Source organism: Miscanthus floridulus, chromosome 2, assembly GCF_019320115.1.
Source record: "Miscanthus floridulus cultivar M001 chromosome 2, ASM1932011v1, whole genome shotgun sequence".
Classification (NCBI taxonomy): Eukaryota; Viridiplantae; Streptophyta; class Magnoliopsida; order Poales; family Poaceae; genus Miscanthus; species Miscanthus floridulus.
Genome location: NC_089581.1, coordinates 144,066,627 through 144,091,951, shown reverse-complemented (window position 1 = coordinate 144,091,951; position 25,325 = coordinate 144,066,627). Strand labels below are relative to the sequence as shown.

Genomic DNA, 25,325 nt, shown 5'->3' with positions numbered 1-25,325 from the left:
TTATAAAACATGTTGCCACCGGTTAGGACTTTTCTGTCTCTGTCTCTCATGATCAACATATAGTAGATGAAAGTAGAACATACAGACACAAGAGATAGGGAGACTATTCTTTATTTCTCTAAATATTAGTGATTACAACATAGAGCTCCCACACATATATAGTCCTATCAAGCCTAAGAGTTTGGTAAGAGCCCACATACAAATGGATTAGGATTAGGATTCTACCTTCTCCTTTCCTTCTAGGATAGAGTCAGTATGTTTTACAACACTCCCTCTTGGGCGATTACTATGGTAGAACCGTCTAATCTAATGCCTCCTAGGAGTACTTGTCTTCCATTATACACTAAGTACTCAAGAGAGGACACTAAACTACGTAGTTCCGTCGAGCACATCTCAAGGGAGAACTCGAAAATCTATATTTTCCCATCAGGATCATAAATGAGAGAATAAAGCTTACAACATTCTTAAGTCATTCTTACATCACTTTATTACAATAGTAGAATATTATCTCAATTGATTATAACAGCGGAATATAACAATATTATCAGAGTTACAGACGAAACAAAGATTAATTTAATGACATAGTGGAGTATTAACATTGTGGACATTTATATATGAGAGATGCTAGCAGATTTTATATCTTTTCTTATAAAAACCTTTAATGAGGGTTATAAATAAACACTACGGTCGTAGCGTGGAAGGAATCCTCTCTAAGCCCACTAGGAGGTTTCCACACACAAAAGTCAGCTCTTATTTGGCTTGTGGATTATTGCATCTGCAGAAGCATTATTAAACGTGCGGCCTTATATTCAATTTTATAGCAGTCATCATTAGTTCATTAACTAAGCATTCTATGTAAGCACATCTGCTACTTTCAAGCTGGTGGTAAGCAATCAGAACCATTTTATCATCTTTCAAGTTCTAGTTCTTACTATGGTGCTAGACCATAGCCAAGTCATACCGTCTCATAGAAACGGTGATTCATGAATCAATGTATCTCAGCTGGGTACTCCGAAACACATGCCCTGTTTGTACCCCAGGCACAAATAATACCAACCCATTTCACTCCTGTCGAGGGGTCTAGGTCCCCGTCCAAACTTGGACTCCAAGCCCCCACACTTGAGACCCGGTCTTAGCATGGTGCTTAGACCTCTACCTTTCCCTGCCTCCAATCAGTCGGTTCGGAAAGAGCCGAAACCCATGACTAGAGTGCAACGAGCCTTCCCTCTCACATAAGCAAGTATGTGCTCAGGATAATAAGTCTTTGACTTGACTACCATCCACATCAATGGACGGTTCTCAATCAACACAGGCGAAACAAGTGCAATCCGAGCCTCGCTCGAATGCCTAACCAAGTCCAGATCCAAAGTACCATTCCGCCTGGTCTCCAATCATCCTCCATATATATTCCATGTGACAGTAATAAAATAACAACAATAGTATATTTCATATCTCTCGCGAGTGATAGGTAATCACTCGACTTCTACCGGATTCTATAGCATAGCAATCTACATGATCCTGACATACTAGTAGGACTCATAGGATCAGGATATATATATATATAAGTAGGTTTCATTCAATTCCTCAAAACTTAATGCACAAGCATAAAATAAGTGTAGAATAATAGGGGTTATGCACTAGGGCTTGCCTGGGTAAGATATAACCAAAAGTTAGCATTCCATCATAGTGACACGATCACCATGGCACCATCTTTGCTGCTACTTTGGTGGACTCCATGATCTATCATTGTTCCTCTTATGATATACGTGGATACAACGCAGAGACGTAAATAATCAACGGCAACTGCAACTCTAAAATATGATTACGCCTCTCAAGATAACAAGCTAGCTCTAATGACTAATGTACTAGGCTATGTACCATATTGTCGAATAAGGCATTGTTTCCCAAAAAATGTTCTAGTTTTAAAATCCCAAGGTGTTTTGGCATTTTACTGATTAAATATATATTTTTGAACTAGGGCTCATTTAGCTACCTTAGCAAACTAATTATCATGGAGCTACAAAATTTATAGTGAGCACCTAATAATGTTAGGAATTTACTGTGAAAGTTTTAGAGCCAACACTATCACCAATTTATCACAAAAATTCCTTCAAGTTTATATCTTAACAATATTAAGCATATCAAATTAATTAGATCACTCCTAAAAATATTATAAAACTATGTAAATAAAATATACTAGTAGATATATCATGATTTTAGAAACCTAACAAAATTGGTTTCACAATTTTTGGCCAACTACACAAATTTATATTGAATTTACAAGTTTGCTTAGAAACTAAATTAGGAATTGCTTAAGAAAAAGGAAAAAATAGCGGCAGCTAATTCGTCCTAGCAGCCCTGCGGCCTAGCGTGGGGAGAGGTTGCGCGCGTGTCGCGATGACCCAAGGCCAAGGGAGCCCATGCGCGATGGTGGCTTTTGCAGAAAAGTCCCCGAGCTTTTAGATAATAACATGACTACTATGCGCACTTTTCCTACCGACAACGGTTTTGCAAACAAACCCTCAGATGTTTCCATCTTTACTATGGGGAGGTCCCTAGGGATCCTCGCGCTCGCTGGCATGGTGGCCAATAGCACTGAAAGCTCTAGTTTTGTTTTGGTGAATTGATGAAACCCTAAGTGCTTACCTAGTTCATCTAAGTGATCATGAGATAGGTAGCATTATTTCAAGTGGTGAAGCAATGGTGAAGATCATGATGATGGTGATGGCATGGTGATGATCAAATGCTTGGACTTGGAAAAGAAGAAAGAGAAAAACAAAAAGCTCAAGGCAAAGGTGAAATTTGATAGGAGCTTTTTTATTTTAGTGATTGAGATACTTAGCGAGTGTGATCACATTTAGGATCGATAGCCATACTATCAAGAGGGTTGAAACTCGTATCGAAATGTGGTTATCAAAGTGCCACTAGATGCTCTAACTCATTACATATGCATTTAGGATCTAGTGGAAAGCTAACACCCTTGAAAATGTTTGTGAAAGTATGCTAACACACGTGCACAAGGTGATACACTTGGTGGTTGGCACATTTGAGCAAGGGTGGAGAAGTTGGTGAATTGAAGGAGGTGTTTTTCACTGTTAAATAGTGACTGGACGCTGCGTTCGAAGTGACCGAACTCAGGTTCTAGCGTCCAGTCAATTAGAAAAGAAGGTGGTGCTCTCGGGCTTGATTTGCCCTTTGACCAGACTCGGAGAAGAAAAGTGACCAAACTCTGGCTAAACACTGTTTAGTGTCTGGTCCTACTGACGTGGCGGCATGTAGAGAAGAGGAGGAGGAGCAGACGCACCGGCGCATCTAGTCATGGTGGACCGGAGGCGTCCGGTCAAGAAAAACTATCTCTGGTGCCTTACTAGAAATGACCGAACTCCTATGATGGAGCATCCGATCACTTTGAGCAGTGCATCCGGTAGCAACTTAACACGTGGCACGAAGCAGACTAGCTGTTAAGATCAGGCATTCAGCATTTGAAGCTAGTGACATGTGGTGATCATCAAGCGACCAAGCACAGGGGTCCAACGTCCGATCAATCTGACAAGCGTGTCCGGTCAGCTCGAATTTCAGAGGACTGAGGAGCCAATGGCAAAGTAAATCTAGTGGATTGTAAGGGGTCTTGTGCCTTCCCCGACGGAGAGCCAAAAGGTAACTCTAGTGGATTGCTCATGTCATTGAGTACCTCACTTGTGGGTAGGTTCTTGCGGTGTCCAATTGTGTGGACGAGGTTTGTGCAACACCTCTTAGCCGTTGAACCACAAAGTGTTGGTCGACACAACGGGGACTAGCATGCCGACAAGCATGTGAACCTCAGGAGAAAAATTGGTTGTCTCTTGCCCTTTGGTGTTCTCCCGATGATTGAATTGGTATTCATCTTGTGATTGATTCACCCCTTTACGTGGCGGTATAATCACCCTACTCACTCATTTATATTCTCGCAAATTAGTTATAGCAAGCTCTTTAGTGTAGCTAGAATTGGGAGCTTGCTTTGTAGTTTAAGTTTATCTAGTGGAGCTCTTTAGTGTAGCAAGTGTGAGAGCTCTTAGTGAGTAGTGACTTAGAAAATTGTGTGTCTAGTGATCATGGTAACTAGAATTGTTGGATAGGTGGCTTGCAACCCTTGTAGAGCTAGAGCAAGTTTGCATTTCGCTATTTGTCATACTAATCAAATTGCTCTAGTTAGTTTGTAGAACCTTAAATAGGCTATTCACCTCTCCCCTAGCAACCTAGGTGTGCAACGATGGAAGTAATTGGCTGACCACCATCTACGGCTAAACGCACAAGGATGGGTGGCGGTTAGGGACTCGGAGGCGCACTGTCACAAACCACAGCGACGAGCGGCTATCCGCAGTGGTGGCGCGACTATTCCAATGAGTCTAAGAGCTAACGAGACGATAGAGATTGCGAGGGAGCATAAAGGGCTTACAACGAGGCCAGCCGCGCAAACCGGTTGAGAAGGGGAAGGTCGGGATAACCCTGGCCACATGCGCCTGCATCGTGCGGCAGCGCTCCGATCCAGTCATCGACATGTCACCATGTTGTCGTTGAGTTCTCTAGCCAAAATAGTGCAAGCATCGAATAGAGAGAGTTAAAGCGAGTTTGAGGATACGAGCAATTAAACCGCTACCAACCCCTCGGGCCTTACCCCCAAATCTACCGGTTTGGCGGCGCACCTGGCCGGCGGTGAGCAAAACACCGATTAGTCGGTCGGCAGTGCTTGGCCAGGCTTGAGGAGGATGGGTGCCTAATTAACTTCCTATACTACTCACGGCACGAGGAATTGGACTAGGAGCCCAAGCTAGGGATTTAGAAGGGGATGGTGTGCTACCATTGCAACATCGTGGCCCGCGGCCTCGACTTAATGCAGACCGGCCAAGACATGACTAGGGCATAGCCGCGTGGGGACATGACCATGGAGGCGGTAAGAGAGGCGCGTCGGTGAGTGAGGGGATAACGATGGAAACGAAACAAGCAAGAACGCCAGGCATAGCGCGCCAAGGCGACAACGGTGCGTGAGCGGCAGGGTAGTGGGGGAGCCGCTACAAGATAGCCGAGGAAGGTAGTGACTCAGCGGGTAGGTGAATTGAGCAGCGAGACAAGCGCCACGACAGCCAGACGACGACTACCGCGGTGTTGGCTTGGCCCCACGCACGGCTAGGCCGGCAGCGCGCACGCGGCAAAGACAGTGCCATGGGATAGGGCCAGGCAGCGGCGTAGGATTGCAGAGAGCGTGGATGCAACGGCGACACGACGGCGCCTGCAGTGGGGACACGCCCACATGTATGATGACGAGAAGGACAATAGCAGCACCACAGCACGAGGCGGGAAGGGCGTCAGCGGGGGCAACAGCACTGCGGCCAGCAGTTGCAGGGCGATGATAGCGGCCCGCTAGGGCTGGCCACGGCCAACCCACGGCTAGATAGGTTGACTAGGCTCGGCACCGTAGCTTGCGAAACGCGGCCAGCCGCGCGACGCCGAGCGGCCGCGCGAGGTGACCGCGCGCACGGGCCAGACATATGTCGTGCACGAATTTTAAAGCACGTCTAAAAACTAACCTAACACAGTTGAAGCTAAACTACCTCGACCATGCTAACGAGGGTACATCAATCTACCATAAGGAGCAAAAACACAGCATTGACCTTTAGTTAGATTTTCCAGAATTAATTCACCAACATGGCATTGTCACACTGTTTTCAACTTAAAATTTCTTCCAAGTTTTGAGTTGAATTTGACTTCAAGTTCTATTTCCAAGCCATTAGAAATACTAGCTAGTCATATTATTTTTCTACAGCAAGAGTTGCATTGTCATCTACAAAGTTTGTACTTCAAACCTTATTTAGGTGTCACACACATATTCTATAATACTTTTGCTCAATAAAAATTGGTTTTCCACCCTACTAGACATAACATGAGTTATTGAATAAATTTCTATTTAACATTCATACCTTGTTGAAAGGATGAGTTTTCTTTATATGTATATTTCAGTTCATAATTTGTACTAGTAATAAAGGTAAACAATTCCCTCCTCTAAACGTAAGGATAGAACTCATACCTTTGGGGTCAATTCAGAAAGAAGCTTCTCTCAACTAGAGTAGCTAGCTTCAACTGTTGGTGCTAGTTGCCACACTTGCCACATATATAAGGTCGTGGGGTCAGTTATAGCCGCCGGAAACTAAAAGGAAATGATGTGGATTTAATATTGGATTAGTTGGCTTATTAGGTTCAGACTAACCAATGGGGGATGCAGTCCAATTAGGATCCGTAACATGCGCTCTAAAATATATTTGCTTCATGTTCGAACTAGGAACCTCAAGCCAAGGAATTAATTGCATGACTGCGACCTAGTAGCAACTTAACCATAGCTAGTGAGACAATATACACTTAGATGTCTGTGCTAGCATCTTGGCTCCAAAGACACCATTTTGATGAATATATCTACTATCAGGGGCGGCGCCAGGGTACCCAAGATTTTGGTGACAAAAATAAATATATAGAGTATTCTCCCAAGTATAGACGTATAGTGGCATTCCCTGCGATTTAGGTGTCACACACGTATTCTATAATACTTTTGCTCAATAAAAATTGGTTTTCCACCCTACTTGACATAACCTGAGTTATTGAATAAATTTCTATTTAACATTTTTATTGGTCATTTTAGGCTACAAGAAATTTATCAACACCTTCTACCACATGTATTACTACATAAACATGATGCTCATAACATGATTTAGTAGTTTATTTAGGGCGTAACACGAGGGTGTTACAATTACCACGATATGCACATGCCTCATTAAAAACTCCATCCGAAAACCTAGTGAAAAAACGGTTCTTGGAGAAAAGAGTGCATCGCATTCGTAATTGTATTGCACATGTTATCTTATTAAAAACCTTGTGTGAGAAACATTCAAGTAAAAACTCACATAGCAAAAAAGAGTACAATATTTAACCTTTTTGGTCATGTATTCTTTAGGATATTTTATTCTTCATGAATATATATTGATCTTCATGATCTATGGATAAACTTCAATGTTTTAACAAATATGATCTACTCGATCTTTGTAATTCTAGTGGTTTTAATTACCTTCAAGGTAGATTCAATCAAATTGATCCCCCTCATAAAGTCATCCTTTGAACTTCATTGTTCAAACCACACTTTTTATAAATATGTGCTTAATAATGGTATGCAGTACCACAATACTATATCCTTCAAAATGTTGGCTCGTAATTCTTCTATGAATTATATGGGTATAAACAATAGCAATATGCTTCATGCATAATGACTACTTATTAGTTGTGTAAAACAAATAAATTTTATCCTTCAGGATGATAAATCCTTTTCAGAGGATTATGGGGGTAAATAAGTTATGGTATTAAATATCTTCTAGATACTGTATCAAATCTCATACTAAAGTTTGAATACTCATAATTCCTTCTTAGTGGATTTTCAAATTATATATTCTACAAATCTTTGGGATTTTAATTGTACCACTAAATAATAAATCCAATATTACATTTGGCATTTAGGGGATAATTCAATTATCAAAATCACCATTATTCTTATACCTTCTATGGTATTTAGAGGATATCAACACTTTATTGCTAGTTTTACAATATACACTTTTTGAGTGTTTGTATGATACCCTCATGGTGTTTAGGATTCCTTATTTTCTTTCTCTCGGGTGTATATTCACTTCAGGGATTACTGGTGTTTATTCAAGAATCGACTGGTAAATCCTTTATGGATTAACTCCTTCAAGGATGTTCTCATTTTTAGTGAATAATATTTCTCTTCTATGAGATATATTCTCTACTACATGAGAGATTATTATGTGATATACACAATGAGATAGTGTCATTCACTATAAAGTCATTCTATGACTTTTATTCCTTCTAGGATATGCTCTTCTTGAGACTTAAATATTCATTCAGGAATATATTCTACCTTAGAATTCTTAATACTCCGTACGAGATTTAATTTCTATATATTGCGATTTATATTCTTCAGGAACTATATGGAATTTTAGAATCCACTTACTAACTGCATATTTCATATTCATTCATTTCATTTACTAGAGATATAGCAGAACCTTTATTTCTTCTTAGTAGGAGATTTAACCTCAATTACTTTCTTCATTAACCCGATATAATCGCTACAAACAACTTTGCCATGGACTTTGTTTTCCGAATTCAGATTCTCATAAGAGAAACATTTGCAATTGTAGAGGTAGTGCTGTCGATAACTATTATTTTCTCCCAACACTCTCATAATGTGACATTATTCTATCTCTTTGCTATTTCCCAAACAAGAGATAATTTATTGTTCTACATACCCAACACTATGATGCACGCGCTTAGTGTGTTGGATTTCATCTTCATGATGATCCTCTTCATGAGGTGCTTAACCTTCTTCATGAGGTGTCCTCTTCATGAGAATGGAGGATTTTTAGTTTATTCATATTTAATAAGTATACACTAAACTAGAATCCACAGGCGTCCCCGTAGTTTTTGGCTTGATAGTATACAATATTTAGTTTACTACTAGTAAACACAACTTTTAGTTTATAACTTCAAGTTACTCCTATCATTTTCAAAAATATCCGGCATATGCTCCGCTTCATGCTTCACAAGGGCATTAGTCAAACTTTTGTTTGATTTAGTGCATGATACTATTCCTGCTTCAAGCTTCAAGGAATATTTTTCTCTTAAGACCATTTTCCTTCTATGAAAATAATATTTGGCATTCAACATAGGTTTTCTCTCCTCCTAATGCCAATATTAGATCTTTAATAGCATATGTCAAAAGATATCCCCTATCACGGGCTTAAAATAATTCCAATTCATGCATCTCCAACTACAAGTAGAGGCCCATTCATGTATGCTATGATGTAGTTTTATGGGAAATATTCACGCACATATTTTTAACACGGGGGTTATTATTCATTAAATGTAGTGAGCTAAATACATAAAGTGCACTTAAGAATGTTCGGCATTCCTACAAACTTAAGGATGTTCTCCCCCTGATTTGTACATATCATGGTTTAGAAAACTATTTCATTGTCTAGCTTCTTTATTGTTTAGCCAAAAAAACGATCCAAATACTCATACATAAAAATTGGATCATATACTTCAAATGTATAAAATACTCAACATTCAAAATCACATGGAATTTCTTCTAAATTTTTCTAATTGCCATTAATACAAAATTTCTGAAATGCCTTTTCTTCTAGAATCCGAAATCATCTAAGTGTGTTATCCACCATCTTAATTCCACAATTATTCATCCCATCAATTGGGTCACTTCTCCATTTAGCTAATTTGAGATTAACGTGTTATAAAATATGTTGCCGACGGTTAGGACATTTCTCTCTCCGTCTCTCATTATCAACATATAGTAGATGAAAGTATAATATATAGACACAAGAGATAGGGAGACTATTTTTTATTTCTCTAAATATTGGTGATTACAACATAAAGCTCTCACACATATATAGTCCTGCTAAGATCTAAGAGCTTGGTAAAAGCCCACGTACAAACAGATTAGAATTAAGATTTTATCTTCTCGTTTGCTTCTAGTATACGACACAATCAACGCCCTAGCGGACCCTAGTTATTACTATCACCGTCGTCCACAATGATGCCGTTGACATCCGGTTGGGCATGTGGCCCCGCTACTCTTGCACCCTCCTCCTCCTTGGCCTTCTCCAACGCGGTCACCAGCCTCGCGAGGCACGGTCCGGCGTCTTCGAATTCGTCGGGGCTCCTGGGCGTGAGGTGCTCACCGACGTCGACGGGCACCATGTTCACTTCCTCGAGCAACGCCCTAACACGGCCGCACTGCGCGTCGTGCGCCTCGACGACGTCGTCGCGGAGGTGCATCCGCGCCAGGAACTTGAAGGACTCGTAGTCGCAGTAGGACATCTCGACCTTTTTGTCCATCCGCCCCGTCCGGATCAGCGCCGGGTCCAGCTTGTCGACGTGGTTGGTGGTGAACACGATGAGCCGCTCCTCGCCGCACGCCGACCAGATGCCGTCGATGAAGTTGAGCAGGCCGGACAGGGTGACCTTGCTGCTCTTGGCGGCGTCCTCCTCCAGCTTCTTTTTCGCCGCCGCAGGGTCGTCGTCGCCCCCGTCTTTCGGGTCCTCCTCCTCCTCCTTGCTCTTGCGCTTGCCGGTCAGGTCGAGCGAGCAGTCGATGTCCTCGAACACAATGATGGACTTGCTCTTGGTCTCGATGAGCAGCTTCCGGAGGTCGGTGTTGGTCTTCACCGACGTGAGCTCGAAGTCGTAGACGTCGTACTCGAGGTGGTTCGCCATGGCGGCGACCATGGTGGATTTGCCGGTGCCCGGTGGCCCGTACAGGAGGTACCCACGCTTCCACGGCTTCCCCACGCGAGCGTAGTAGTCCTTGCTCTTCTTGAACCTGTCGAGGTCGTCGATGATCTCCTTCTTCTTCGCTGGGTCCATGGCCAGCTTGTCGAACGTCTTGGGGTGCTCGAACGGGACATGCGTCCAAACGTCTCGGTAGAAACTGCAGTTATTTACATATATACATGATTCAGAATTACTAATTCACAGTCGAAGTGCGTTAAACATGTCGTCATGTTCAGAAAAGGGTGCTTGGTAATTACCCGTCATCGTAGCCTTCCTTGAGGATGTTCGTGTAGAGCCTTCGCTGGCGATTCTTGGCCATGACGGCGCGGCCCTCCCTGCGCACGTAGGGGAGGTACTCGTTGAGCACCAGGTCGCGGTGGCCCTCATGGAACTCGAGCCGGAAGAACCGGCGCTCGGCGCGCGCGGCACGGCTCCACGGCATGGTGTCGTTGGGCGGCGGCACGGCGCCACGGCGGCGGCCGACCACCAGACCGTGGCGCCCCGGAAGACGTCGGCGACCTCCTCGCCCTTAGCCATGCTGAACACGAGCTTGTCCTTGTCGGTGGCTGCGGCATCCCGGCGGCCGCCGCCGCTAGACTCCGCCCTGAGGTGGCGCACGTCGCGCGTGCTCGCCGTGGTCAGGTAGGACTTGATCTCTTCGAAGGCTTCGCTGCTCTTGATGCGCCCGCCCTCATACTCCTCGAAGGTCACCGACAGGTAAGGGTCGACCACCGCGGCGAGCCGCCGCGCGCGCCGGTTGAAGTTGCGCGCGAAGAACTGCTGCAGGTGGATGTGCTGCAGGTTCTGCCATATCATGGTCCAGCACACGGCCAGAACGCTTACCACCACCGACGCCTGGCCAAACCACGAAAGCACATCCATCTCTCAACTTTGTATGCTGCTCACTGTGTGCTCACTTCCAAGTCTCTCGGATACAGTTTCGAGTGTATTCTTGCGGCCGCCACAGTATATACAGGAGGACGCCACGCGTGCATGCACAAATAGTTGTACCTGATGCGCTACATATATGATCAGGGCTCCCCACCCCACCTTATATAGCCTGGGGTGGGATGGGGTTATGACGAGAGTCCTGATCGGTTTACATATGGGTTTCTTAGTTCGTTTGAAAGAAATCTACCAAATAGAGTTGTTTTCTTTCAAGTAGACGAGGCACCCTCTGTTGTTTAGGCTTCTTGTGTAGCCTACTTGGTGTACACTATTCTATTGGGGTTATTTTCTATACGACGATGAGGTACCTGGGTAGTCGATAGTAGCCCCCAGCCTTCATGTGATTTAAAGAATCGGGCAGAGGGGTTAGTCTTTGATTGAAGTCTAAATGCGAGCACTTTTTGTGTCTAAATGCTCTCTTGTTGATGTAGTCGACCAATGACACGTAACCGAGCCTCCAAGAGGTTTGGAGAACCGATCGGAGGGTAAGCTTGAAGCTGTTGTCTTCTTCTAGTCCTAAGCACGCCTCGAGCATGCATACCCAGTGACAATTCGGGTGAATAATCCTGACGATGGCGTGTCCGAGCGATCATAGTCGAGGATGTAGTCGATGATGGCGTGACCAGATCGAGATAGATTGATGACGGCATACTCGAGTAGTCGTAATCGACGACGAGGTAGGAGGCACGTGTATTGCGTGAGGGAGCCCGACAGCGGTGCACTCGAGTGGTCGAAGCCGATGACATGGTTGATGATGGCGCGACCTGCTCGAGGGAGCCCGCCGAGGGCATGCTTGAGTAGTCGTAGTTGGCGATGTAATCGAAGACACATGACCGACTCAGGGGAGCCTAACGGTGGCATGCTTGAGCGGTCGTAGTTGACGATGTGGTCGAAGACGGTGCGACCTGCTCGAGGGAGCCCATCAAAGGGCGTGCTCGAGTAGTCATATATAGTTGGCAGCGATCGAAGATGGCATGGCCAGCTCAGGGGAGCCTGACGGCAGCGTGCCCCAGCGGTCATAGTCGACGACATTGTCGAAGACGGTGTGACCTACTCGAGTGGTCATAGTCGATGTGGGGGTATTAACCCCTATACCCTTACGGCTAAGCTTGGGCCGGCCCGGATCAGTGGGTCCGGTCCACCAAAAGACGACGCGCGGCCCGGCCAACCTGTTCGGAGTCCCGCGCAAGGAGTCAAGACAGATTTGGCGATTAAGCAAGATCTTGGTAGGTTAGAATAGGAATCCTTATCCGGCCACCTATGGCAATTGTAACTGACTAGGATTAGTTTCCAGATCTGTAACCCTGCCCTCCGGACTATATAAGGCAGGCAGGGGACCCCTCTAAAAAGCATCTCTCATTGACATACAGCAATACAATCAGACGCAGGACGTAGGTATTACGCCTTCTTGGCGGCTGAACCTAGATAAAACCTCGTGTCTGTCTTGCGTCACCGTCTTGTTTGTGGCTTGCGCATCTGTCTGCCGACAATCTACTACCTTGGGTATACCCCTAGGTAGACTACCGACCATATTTCGTCGACAGTGGCGCGCCAGGTAGGGGGTGTGCGTACTGCTCTCCAAGCAAACAAGATGGTCATCATCTCTGGCTCCATGGCTACGCCGAACGGCCTCACGTTCACCGTCGGCCAGATCACCTGGACCACCGGCTCCGACGACTTCATCGCCATGACCACGGAGGAGGCGTGGATTCAGTCTGCGCCGACCACTGCTTCACCTGCATCGGCTACGGCTCCGACCACAGTGGATACGGCTCCGACCATGGTGGATACGGCTCCGACCATGATGGATACGGCTCCGACCACGATGGATCGGGCTCCGACCATGGTACATCTGGCTCCGACCATGCCTACATCATCTTCAGCCACGCCGACCACTCGTCGTCCGCTTCCCCGCTACGAAGGGAAGCAGATCGACAACACTGACCTGCTCGACTCCATCGATCGGGTCGGCACCAAACTCGCCGAAACCCTGGCTCTGGTAAGTGCAATTCAAAGTCGACCTAATGAGCAGGTAACTGCTCCCCACAACAGATCTACCCGACCACCCGATATAATCGCTACAAACAACTTTGCCATGACTTTGTTTTCCGAATTCAGATTCTCATAAGAGAAACATTTGCAATTGTAGAGGTAGTGCTGTCGATAACTATTATTTTCTCCCAACACTCTCATAATGTGACATTATTCTATCTCTTTGCTATTTCCCAAACAAGAGATAATTTATTGTTCTACATACCCAACACTATGATGCACGCGCTTAGTGTGTTGGATTTCATCTTCATGATGATCCTCTTCATGAGGTGCTTAACCTTCTTCATGAGGTGTCCTCTTCATGAGAATGGAGGATTTTTAGTTTATTCATATTAATAAGTATACACTAAACTAGAATCCACAGGCGTCCCCGTAGTTTTTGGCTTGATAGTATACAATATTTAGTTTACTACTAGTAACACAACTTTTAGTTTATAACTTCAAGTTACTCCTATCATTTTCAAAAATATCCGGCATATGCTCCGCTTCATGCTTCACAAGGCATTAGTCAAACTTTTGTTTGATTTAGTGCATGATACTATTCCTGCTTCAAGCTTCAAGGAATATTTTTCTCTAAGACCATTTTCCTTCTATGAAAATAATATTTGGCATTCAACATAGGTTTTCTCTCCTCCTAATGCCAATATTAGATCTTTAATAGCATATGTCAAAAGATATCCCCTATCACGGGCTTAAAATAATTCCAATTCATGCATCTCCAACTACAAGTAGAGGCCCATTCATGTATGCTATGATGTAGTTTTATGGGAAATATTCACGCACATATTTTTAACACGGGGGTTATTATTCATTAAATGTAGTGAGCTAAATACATAAAGTGCACTTAAGAATGTTCGGCATTCCTACAAACTTAAGGATGTTCTCCCCCTGATTTGTACATATCATGGTTTAGAAACTATTTCATTGTCTAGCTTCTTTATTGTTTAGCCAAAAAAACGATCCAAATACTCATACATAAAAATTGGATCATATACTTCAAATGTATAAAATACTCAACATTCAAAATCACATGGAATTTCTTCTAAATTTTTCTAATTGCCATTAATACAAAATTTCTGAAATGCCTTTTCTTCTAGAATCCGAAATCATCTAAGTGTGTTATCCACCATCTTAATTCCACAATTATTCATCCCATCAATTGGGTCACTTCTCCATTTAGCTAATTTGAGATTAACGTGTTATAAAATATGTTGCCGACGGTTAGGACATTTCTCTCTCCGTCTCTCATTATCAACATATAGTAGATGAAAGTATAATATATAGACACAAGAGATAGGGAGACTATTTTTTATTTCTCTAAATATTGGTGATTACAACATAAAGCTCTCACACATATATAGTCCTGCTAAGATCTAAGAGCTTGGTAAAAGCCCACGTACAAACAGATTAGAATTAAGATTTTATCTTCTCGTTTGCTTCTAGTATACGACACAATCAACGCCCTAGCGGACCCTAGTTATTACTATCACCGTCCGTCCACAATGATGCCGTTGACATCCGGTTGGGCATGTGGCCCCGCTACTCTTGCACCCTCCTCCTCCTTGGCCTTCTCCAACGCGGTCACCAGCCTCGCGAGGCACGGTCCGGCGTCTTCGAATTCGTCGGGGCTCCTGGGCGTGAGGTGCTCACCGACGTCGACGGGCACCATGTTCACTTCCTCGAGCAACGCCCTAACACGGCCGCACTGCGCGTCGTGCGCCTCGACGACGTCGTCGCGGAGGTGCATCCGCGCCAGGAACTTGAAGGACTCGTAGTCGCAGTAGGACATCTCGACCTTTTTGTCCATCCGCCCCGTCCGGATCAGCGCCGGGTCCAGCTTGTCGACGTGGTTGGTGGTGAACACGATGAGCCGCTCCTCGCCGCACGCCGACCAGATGCCGTCGATGAAGTTGAGCAGGCCGGACAGGGTGACCTTGCTGCTCTTGGCGGCGTCCTCCTCCAGCTTCTTTTTCGCCGCCGCAGGGTCGTCGTCGCCCCCGTCTTTCGGGTCCTCCTCCTCCTCCTTGCTCTTGCGCTTGCCGGTCAGGTCGAGCGAGCAGTCGATGTCCTCGAACACAATGATGGACTTGCTCTTGGTCTCGATGAGCAGCTTCCGGAGGTCGGTGTTGGTCTTCACCGACGTGAGCTCGAAGTCGTAGACGTCGTACTCGAGGTGGTTCGCCATGGCGGCGACCATGGTGGATTTGCCGGTGCCCGGTGGCCCGTACAGGAGGTACCCACGCTTCCACGGCTTCCCCACGCGAGCGTAGTAGTCCTTGCTCTTCTTGAACCTGTCGAGGTCGTCGATGATCTCCTTCTTCTTCGCTGGGTCCATGGCCAGCTTGTCGAACGTCTTGGGGTGCTCGAACGGGACATGCGTCCAAACGTCTCGGTAGAAACTGCAGTTATTTACATATATACATGATTCAGAATTACTAATTCACAGTCGAAGTGCGTTAAACATGTCGTCATGTTCAGAAAAGGGTGCTTGGTAATTACCCGTCATCGTAGCCTTCCTTGAGGATGTTCGTGTAGAGCCTTCGCTGGCGATTCTTGGCCATGACGGCGCGGCCCTCCCTGCGCACGTAGGGGAGGTACTCGTTGAGCACCAGGTCGCGGTGGCCCTCATGGAACTCGAGCCGGAAGAACCGGCGCTCGGCGCGCGCGGCACGGCTCCACGGCATGGTGTCGTTGGGCGGCGGCACGGCGCCACGGCGGCGGCCGACCACCAGACCGTGGCGCCCCGGAAGACGTCGGCGACCTCCTCGCCCTTAGCCATGCTGAACACGAGCTTGTCCTTGTCGGTGGCTGCGGCATCCCGGCGGCCGCCGCCGCTAGACTCCGCCCTGAGGTGGCGCACGTCGCGCGTGCTCGCCGTGGTCAGGTAGGACTTGATCTCTTCGAAGGCTTCGCTGCTCTTGATGCGCCCGCCCTCATACTCCTCGAAGGTCACCGACAGGTAAGGGTCGACCACCGCGGCGAGCCGCCGCGCGCGCCGGTTGAAGTTGCGCGCGAAGAACTGCTGCAGGTGGATGTGCTGCAGGTTCTGCCATATCATGGTCCAGCACACGGCCAGAACGCTTACCACCACCGACGCCTGGCCAAACCACGAAAGCACATCCATCTCTCAACTTTGTATGCTGCTCACTGTGTGCTCACTTCCAAGTCTCTCGGATACAGTTTCGAGTGTATTCTTGCGGCCGCCACAGTATATACAGGAGGACGCCACGCGTGCATGCACAAATAGTTGTACCTGATGCGCTACATATATGATCAGGGCTCCCCACCCCACCTTATATAGCCTGGGGTGGGATGGGGTTATGACGAGAGTCCTGATCGGTTTACATATGGGTTTCTTAGTTCGTTTGAAAGAAATCTACCAAATAGAGTTGTTTTCTTTCAAGTAGACGAGGCACCCTCTGTTGTTTAGGCTTCTTGTGTAGCCTACTTGGTGTACACTATTCTATTGGGGTTATTTTCTATACGACGATGAGGTACCTGGGTAGTCGATAGTAGCCCCCAGCCTTCATGTGATTTAAAGAATCGGGCAGAGGGGTTAGTCTTTGATTGAAGTCTAAATGCGAGCACTTTTTGTGTCTAAATGCTCTCTTGTTGATGTAGTCGACCAATGACACGTAACCGAGCCTCCAAGAGGTTTGGAGAACCGATCGGAGGGTAAGCTTGAAGCTGTTGTCTTCTTCTAGTCCTAAGCACGCCTCGAGCATGCATACCCAGTGACAATTCGGGTGAATAATCCTGACGATGGCGTGTCCGAGCGATCATAGTCGAGGATGTAGTCGATGATGGCGTGACCAGATCGAGATAGATTGATGACGGCATACTCGAGTAGTCGTAATCGACGACGAGGTAGGAGGCACGTGTATTGCGTGAGGGAGCCCGACAGCGGTGCACTCGAGTGGTCGAAGCCGATGACATGGTTGATGATGGCGCGACCTGCTCGAGGGAGCCCGCCGAGGGCATGCTTGAGTAGTCGTAGTTGGCGATGTAATCGAAGACACATGACCGACTCAGGGGAGCCTAACGGTGGCATGCTTGAGCGGTCGTAGTTGACGATGTGGTCGAAGACGGTGCGACCTGCTCGAGGGAGCCCATCAAAGGGCGTGCTCGAGTAGTCATATATAGTTGGCAGCGATCGAAGATGGCATGGCCAGCTCAGGGGAGCCTGACGGCAGCGTGCCCCAGCGGTCATAGTCGACGACATTGTCGAAGACGGTGTGACCTACTCGAGTGGTCATAGTCGATGTGGGGTATTAACCCCTATACCCTTACGGCTAAGCTTGGGCCGGCCCGGATCAGTGGGTCCGGTCCACCAAAAGACGACGCGCGGCCCGGCCAACCTGTTCGGAGTCCCGCGCAAGGAGTCAAGACAGATTTGGCGATCAAGCAAGATCTTGGTCGGTTAGAATAGGAATCCTTATCCGGCCACCTATGGCAATTGTAACTGACTAGGATTAGTTTCCAGATCTGTAACCCTGCCCCCCGGACTATATAAGGCGGGCAGGGGACCCCTCTAAAAAGCATCTCTCATTGACATACAGCAATACAATCAGACGCAGGACGTAGGTATTACGCCTTCTTGGCGGCCGAACCTGGATAAAACCTCGTGTCTGTCTTGCGTCACCGTCTTGTTTGTGGCTTGCGCATCTGTCTGCCGACAATCTACTACCTTGGGCATACCCCTAGGTAGACTACCGACCATATTTCGTCGACAGTGGCGCGCCAGGTAGGGGGTGTGCGTACTGCTCTCCAAGCAAACAAGATGGTCATCATCTCTGGCTCCATGGCTACGCCGAACGGCCTCACGTTCACCGTCGGCCAGATCACCTGGACCACCGGCTCCGACGACTTCATCGCCATGACCACGGAGGAGGCGTGGATTCAGTCTGCGCCGACCACTGCTTCACCTGCATCGGCTACGGCTCCGACCACAGTGGATACGGCTCCGACCATGGTGGATACGGCTCCGACCATGATGGATACGGCTCCGACCACGATGGATCGGGCTCCGACCATGGTACATCTGGCTCCGACCATGCCTACATCATCTTCAGCCACGCCGACCACTCGTCGTCCGCTTCCCCGCTACGAAGGGAAGCAGATCGACAACACTGACCTGCTCGACTCCATCGATCGGGTCGGCACCAAACTCGCCGAAACCCTGGCTCTGGTAAGTGCAATTCAAAGTCGACCTAATGAGCAGGTAACTGCTCCCCACAACAGATCTACCCGACCCGCTCAGGCCAGTCGTCCTGCACGACTTGGTACAGATCTTGTGGTCATATCTACTCCTGAAGGGCGCTCTGCTCGTCGCCGGCCAGCCTCCGCGATGGGACTCCGGCTCTCTGAGTGCGAAGCCTTGACGGAGAACTACCAGGCCCAGCCCTACGGCCTGCGAAACGCTGCCTCCAACTACGCGTATAATGTACAGCGCTGCTCAGATCTGTGTCTTGTGACATCGACCTCGGCCGAAGCCACGCAACTTCGTCAACATGATCCGGATTGAGGATTATCAAGAAGGATCCATCCACACGGTCCAAGAGGGTGACTCCAGCTCCTCGTCTGGCATCGCATCTAATGCCTCCGTCCACACCGAAGCTCTAGCATCACGACGATGAAGGCGTCGAATACGATCTGGATATCCCAGACCACGCCCCGGGGTTCCCACAATTCCCGTCTTTCCCGCCAAGGCGAGGGGATTTGATCAATGTTGTCAGCAATGACGAACCGCCAGCAGTTGGCGAAATAGAACAAGAAAGGATTGCACGCGAGGCACGCAATATTGACCGGTTTAATCGCCGGCAAATCGAAGCTGAAGCAGAAGAGGAGGCACTGACGCATAAGGGTCCAGCCACGCGACCTCAACAATGCTTTCGACAGGGTGGGGGACAAACAGGTCTTCAGGACTCCAAGCGCCAACGTAGCCGTCGCCATGGCGACAATGCAACGGCTACCCAACACCCCGGAAACCCAGGCAGTTCGCGATGATATACAAGCTTATCTGACGGCTGCTATGGCTCAGACCGCAGAGATGGTGAATCAAGCCGGGCTCCATCCGTTTCAGTCGAATCAAGCCACAGCCGCCAATACTCAAGTCGCTCACAGCCACCCAACCAACGTGGCTCGCGCAACAACGACCCATCAGACAACCGTCAAGGCGGAAACGGTGGTCATGATGGTGGTCGGGACGACAACCGCCGTCGGGAGGACAACCGCCGTGACGTTCGGGATGACAACCGCCGTAGATAACCGCGATAATCGCCGCGGTCACCACGGTCGCAGGGTTAATCAGGATGGCAACCGGGATCGCCGTGATGGCAATAACGATCTCCGCCGCTACCTCAGGGAACGCGATCTGCGCGATCGCATCAACCAAAGAGCCAACGATCGAGCATCCCATGAAAGTTATCGCCGTATGGAATATGACACTGCCCACGGCCCGCAGGGTTTGAAGCAGTTTACTCCGCACCTTCGCCAAGTCATATGGCCCAAGAACTTCAAGCTCGAGAAACTTCAGAAGTACGACGGCAAGGAAAACCCTGAATTATGGGTCATGCTCTACGAAACTGCGTGCAGATCAGCCATGGCTGATGAGCACGTCATGTCTAACTACTTCCCAGTCGCTGTTGGCCATGCAGGTCACCAATGGCTGGTCAGCTTACCGGCGAACTACTTTGATTCTTGGCAAGAGCTCAAGCAAGCCTTCATCGACAACTTCATTGCTACTTGCGAACAACCAGCAACAAATATGATCTGCAACGGATTCGAGATCGAAAAGATGAGCCACTGCGCGAGTACGTCTAGCGTTTCTCGGAGATGCGCATCAAGGTCCCATCAATCTCCGACAACGAGGCAATCGAGGCTTTCATCACTGGCCTCCGCTTCCACGACGCCCTGAGGGACAAGCTCCTCCGCAAGAGACCTGAATCGGTCACAGCGCTCCTGGCCACCGCTAAGAAATATGCGGACGCCGACGACGCTAAAAAGATAATTATCGAAGAAGCAGCAAGGGTTCCACGCTCCGACCACCCCCCACACCGCGACTGACTACCACGGCAACCGTGGTCGGAACGACAATTTTGACCGCCGCAACCAGCGCAACGACTCCCACGACCACCGCGACCAACGTAATCAGCGGCGTAACCGCCTGCGACGATTACAGGGGCAAGCGTGCTCGGGAAGACGACGGCGAGGTCAACACCGTTAAAAAAGGTGGCGGACGTCGTAACTACGAAGACGACTACGCCAAAGCATTGAAAGGGCCCTGCCAGCTCCATCCTAAGTCAAACCATACCATGGAGAATTGCCAGCGTTCTCAAGTCTATCTACACGCGTCAACAGGCTCCGGATACAGTCCGACAAGCCTAACGACGTAGGGGAACAGCGCAACGAGGACAACGACGACGAAGACGCAGATCCTCGTCACAAGTACGTCAAGCCAACCGATCGCGTGCACACCATCATCGGAGGCAAAGTGTCCATCGAGACCAAACGAGAACGCAAGCTGCTCGCCCGCGCTTGCTTGAACGTGGCCAACACCGACAACCTCCTCACCGATCCGTGGCTCCCTCCATGGTCTCACCGCGAAATCTCCTTCAGCAGAAAGGACCAATGGGCCGCAATACCTAAGCCAGGATGTTTTCCCCTAGTCCTCGATCCTTGTATCAACAAGGTTCAGTTCGACAGAGTACTGATCGACGGCAGCAGCTCCATCGATATACTATTCAAGAACAGTCTGCCCGCCCTAAAAATAGCCCAGGCGGACCTCAAGCCGTACGAGGCACAGTTCTGGGGTGTTCTCCCCGGACAGAGCTCTACACCTCTCGGCAGATCACGTTACCTGTGCAATTTGGGACTCCGGACCACTTCCGCACTGACTACGTCAACTTCATGGTCGCTGACTTCGACGGCACCTACCATGCTATTCTTGGTCGACCGTCGCTCACCAAGTTCATGGCCATACCTCATTATAGGTATCTGGTGCTCAAGATGCCTACCGAGAAAGGAGTTCTAACCCTCCGAGGCAACGTGTACGCAGCTTATACCTGCGAGGACGACAGTTTCAAAATAGCAGAGGCTCATGACCTCTCTATTCGCATGGCCGAGACCATGCTCGACTGCCAAGAAGACCTCGGCCGACCACCTAGAGATCCCAGAGCTCGAGGCTCCATGCAAGAACATCAAGTCCAAGGAGCACAAGGTGATCCAGCTGGTCGACGGTGATCCTAGCAAAACGGCCCTTATCGGGGCCAACCTGGATCCCAAATAGGAAGACGCGCTCGTCAGGTTCTTGAGGAGCAACGTGGATGTGTTCGCATGGAAACCTGCTGACATGCCCGGTGTACCTCGGAACTTGATCGAGCACTCCTTGAATGTCAACTGGCAAGGCCAAACCTATCAAGCAGAAGCTACGACGGTTCAGCTCGCGACAAAAAGGAGGCGATTAGGGTAGAAGTTACGCGGCTTTTGGCAGCCGGATTTATCAAAGAAGTGTATCATCCGAGTGGTTAGCCAACCCGGTTCTTGTACGCAAAAAGAATAATGAATGGAGAATGTGCGTTGATTACACTGATCTCAACAAACACTGCCCTAAGGACCCCTTCGGCTTACCTCGCATAGACGAGGTCGTAGATTCAACCGCCGGTTGCGAGCTGCTTTCCTTTCTCGATTGCTACTCTGGTTATCACCAGATCGCTCTCAAAAAGGACGACCAGATCAAGACATCTTTTATCACGCCTTTCGGCGCCTACTGCTACACTGACCATGTCGTTCGGGCTCAAGAACGCCGGGGCTACCTACCAACGCGCTATACAAGCCTGCCTCAAAGACGAGATAAAAGACGACCTCGTCGAGGCTTATGTTGATGATATAGTTGTCAAAACCAAGGAAGCACATACCCTTGTTGACAACCTGGAACGCACCTTTGCAGCCCTTAACACATTCTAGTGGAAATTAAACCCAAAAAAGTGCATCTTTGGTGTTCCTTCTGGCATACTACTTGGCAACGTCAGTCAGTCACGACGGCATACGCCCTAACCCAGAGAAAGTCAAAGCTGTCTTGGACATGAAGCCGCCCAAAAAGGTGAAGGATGTTCAGAAGCTTACCGGATGCATGGCCGCCCTCAGCCGTTTCATATCAAGATTAGGCGAAAAAGGATTACCGTTCTTTAAACTGCTCAAAGCATCCGAAAAGTTTGAGTGGTCGGAGGAAGCAGACGCTGCCTTCACACAGCTGAAACAATACCTTACGTCACCTCCGGTCCTCACTGCTCCCAGAGAAGACGAAACACTCCTGCTTTACATTGCGGCTACTAATCGAGTGGTCTCCACGGCCATGGTGGTCGAGCGCGACGAGCCCGGCCACGTCTACAAGGTACAGCGACCAATCTATTTCATCAGTGAGGTACTCAATGAGTCCAAGACCAGGTACCCACAGATTCAGAAGTTGATCTACGCCATACTGATAACATCCCGAAAGTTGAAACACTACTTCGACGGATATCGTGTGGTGGTCATGACTGAGTACCCTCTGCGAGACATCATTAGCAACAAGGATGCGAATGGGCGCATCGTCAAATGGGCAATGGAGCTATGCCCCTTCTCCTTGGAATTTGCAAGCCGTACTACAATCAAGTCTCAGGCACTCGTCGATTTCATCGTCGAGTGGACAGACTTAAGCACGCCTGCCTCTCTAGGGATCCGACGAGTATTGGACGATGTACTTCGACGGCTCTCTCAACATTGACGGTGCGGGAGTAGGAGTCCTTTTCATGTCACCATCCAAGGAGCAGCTCTGGTACGTCCTCAGGATTTATTTCCCAGCATCTAATAATGCCGCCGAGTACGAAGCATGCCTACATGGTTTGCGCATTGCGGTTGAGCTTGGCGTTAAACGTCTCTATGTCTATGGAGACTCAGCTCTGGTCATCAACCAACTCAACAAGGACTGGGACACTGACCAGCGAAAAGATGGATGCATACTGCAAATCGATCAGAAAGCTGGAAGGCAGGTTCTATGGCATCGAGTACATACACGTGGTCCGGGACAAGAATCAAGTAGCGGATGCGCTGTCAAAGTTAGGATCATCCCGAGCCAAAATCCCACATGGCGTATTCGTCCAAGACCTGCTCACGCCTTCCATCGAAGAGGAAGATTCCACGGTCAGACAAGCCTCCAGACCAGCAATTGGTGGCTATGGTTCCAGCGTCGAGCACCACCGAGCCGCCTCCGACCACTCATGAGCCCGACTGGAGAATACCTTTCATCAAGTACCTAACAGATGGTAGCAGTTACACTGATCGGATAGAAAATGAGCGCCTAATGCGTCGTAGTAAGCAGTACCTGCTCGTCGATGGCAAGTTATGGCGCAAGAACGCAAAGGAGGAAATCTTGATGAAGTGTATAACCCAGGAGGATGGCGAACATCTCCTAGACCAAATCCACTCTGGCTCCTACGGCAACCACGCGACCTCAAGAACGCTGGTCAGGTAAGGCTTTCCGAGCAGGGTTCTATTGGCCGTCAGCAGTAGCCGACGCAGAGAAGCTAGTCCACCACTGTGAGGGTTGTCAGTTCTTCGCCAAGAGAATCCACGTACCAGCACATGAGATCCAGACAATACCAGCCTCTTGGCCCTTCGCATGCTGGGGACTAGGATATGATCAGGGCCCTTCAAACCGGCTCCTGGGAAATTTACATGCGTCTTTGTGCTGATCGACAAATTTTCTAAGTGGATAGAATACATGCCTCTGGTACAGGCATCCTCAGAAAAGGCTGTCACGTTCCTCGACCAGGTCATCCACCATTTCGGCATACCCAACAGCATCATCACTGATCTGGGTACTCAGTTCACCGGGAACGCTTTTTGGGACTTCTGCGATGAAAGGAGCATAGTAGTAAAATACGTCTCGGTGGCGCACCCTAGAGCTAATGGACAAGTCGAGCGGGCAAATGGCATGATCTTGGATGCATTGAAGAAGAGGATGTACAGAGAAAATGACAAAGCTCCCGGAAGATGGCTCAAAGAGTTACCAGCCGTGGTCTGGGGCCTTAGAACTCAGCCCAGTCGTAACACCGGCGTCTCACCATACTTTATGGTTTACGGCGCTGAGGCAGTCCTCCCTAGCAGATATAGCTTTCAGATCAGCACGGGTAGAGAACTTCGATGAAGGCAAGGTCAATGAAGTACGGGAGCTAGAAGTGAATAGTGCAGAAGAGAAGCGGCTCGATTCTTGTGTACGTACAGCCAAATACCTTGCTGTTTTGCGCAGGTACTACAACAAGAACGTTAAAGAGTGATTCTTCGTGGTCGGGGACCTGGTCCTAAAGTGGAAGACGAACCAGGCTAGTGTCCATAAACTCGCAACCCCATGGGAGGGGCCCTTCATGATCAAGGAAGTCACACGACCAACGTCTTACAGGTTAGCTCACCTGGATAGGTATGGACGTACCAAATTCATGGCATATCGACAAGCTTAGACGTTTCTATGCTTAACTACTGAGATATGTACTCCTCTTGTACTTTTGATTTACTTCAATAAAGCTATTATGATTCTCTCCGACCACTCTAATGTGTCACTTCAAATTTTATGGTTATTCTAACTTAGCCAGTAAAAGTCGACCACCATTCCTTCTATGGTTTTCGGAGCAGGCCCTGTCTCTGGTTCCTCCCAACGCGTGCATGGGATCTGCTCTCTACACTACGGGTGATTGGCAAATCCCCCCTGGTTCGACTTGTCTGCATCTACGTGTGCATAGGTCACACACCTCACACTCTGACCACATGGCAAACTAGGGCCGCACAAACTTTTCAGGATGACGTGTCGAGTAAAATGGTACAACTAAACAGAACGTTAACATGTTCTCACTTAGTTACACCAAAATGAGTTTCAAGCTTAAATACGTTTTATACAAAGCAAACAAGCTTAT

General features: G+C 48.1%; 2 pseudogenes; both read right to left on the bottom strand.

The window, feature by feature from the left end:
• Positions 1-9,439: 9,439 nt before the first annotated feature.
• LOC136539958 (AAA-ATPase At3g28580-like) lies at positions 9,440-11,467 on the bottom strand (annotated as a pseudogene).
• A 3,230-nt stretch (positions 11,468-14,697) lies between these two features.
• On the bottom strand, positions 14,698-16,713 carry LOC136539957 (AAA-ATPase At3g28580-like; annotated as a pseudogene).
• Between the last annotated feature and the right edge of the window lie 8,612 nt (positions 16,714-25,325).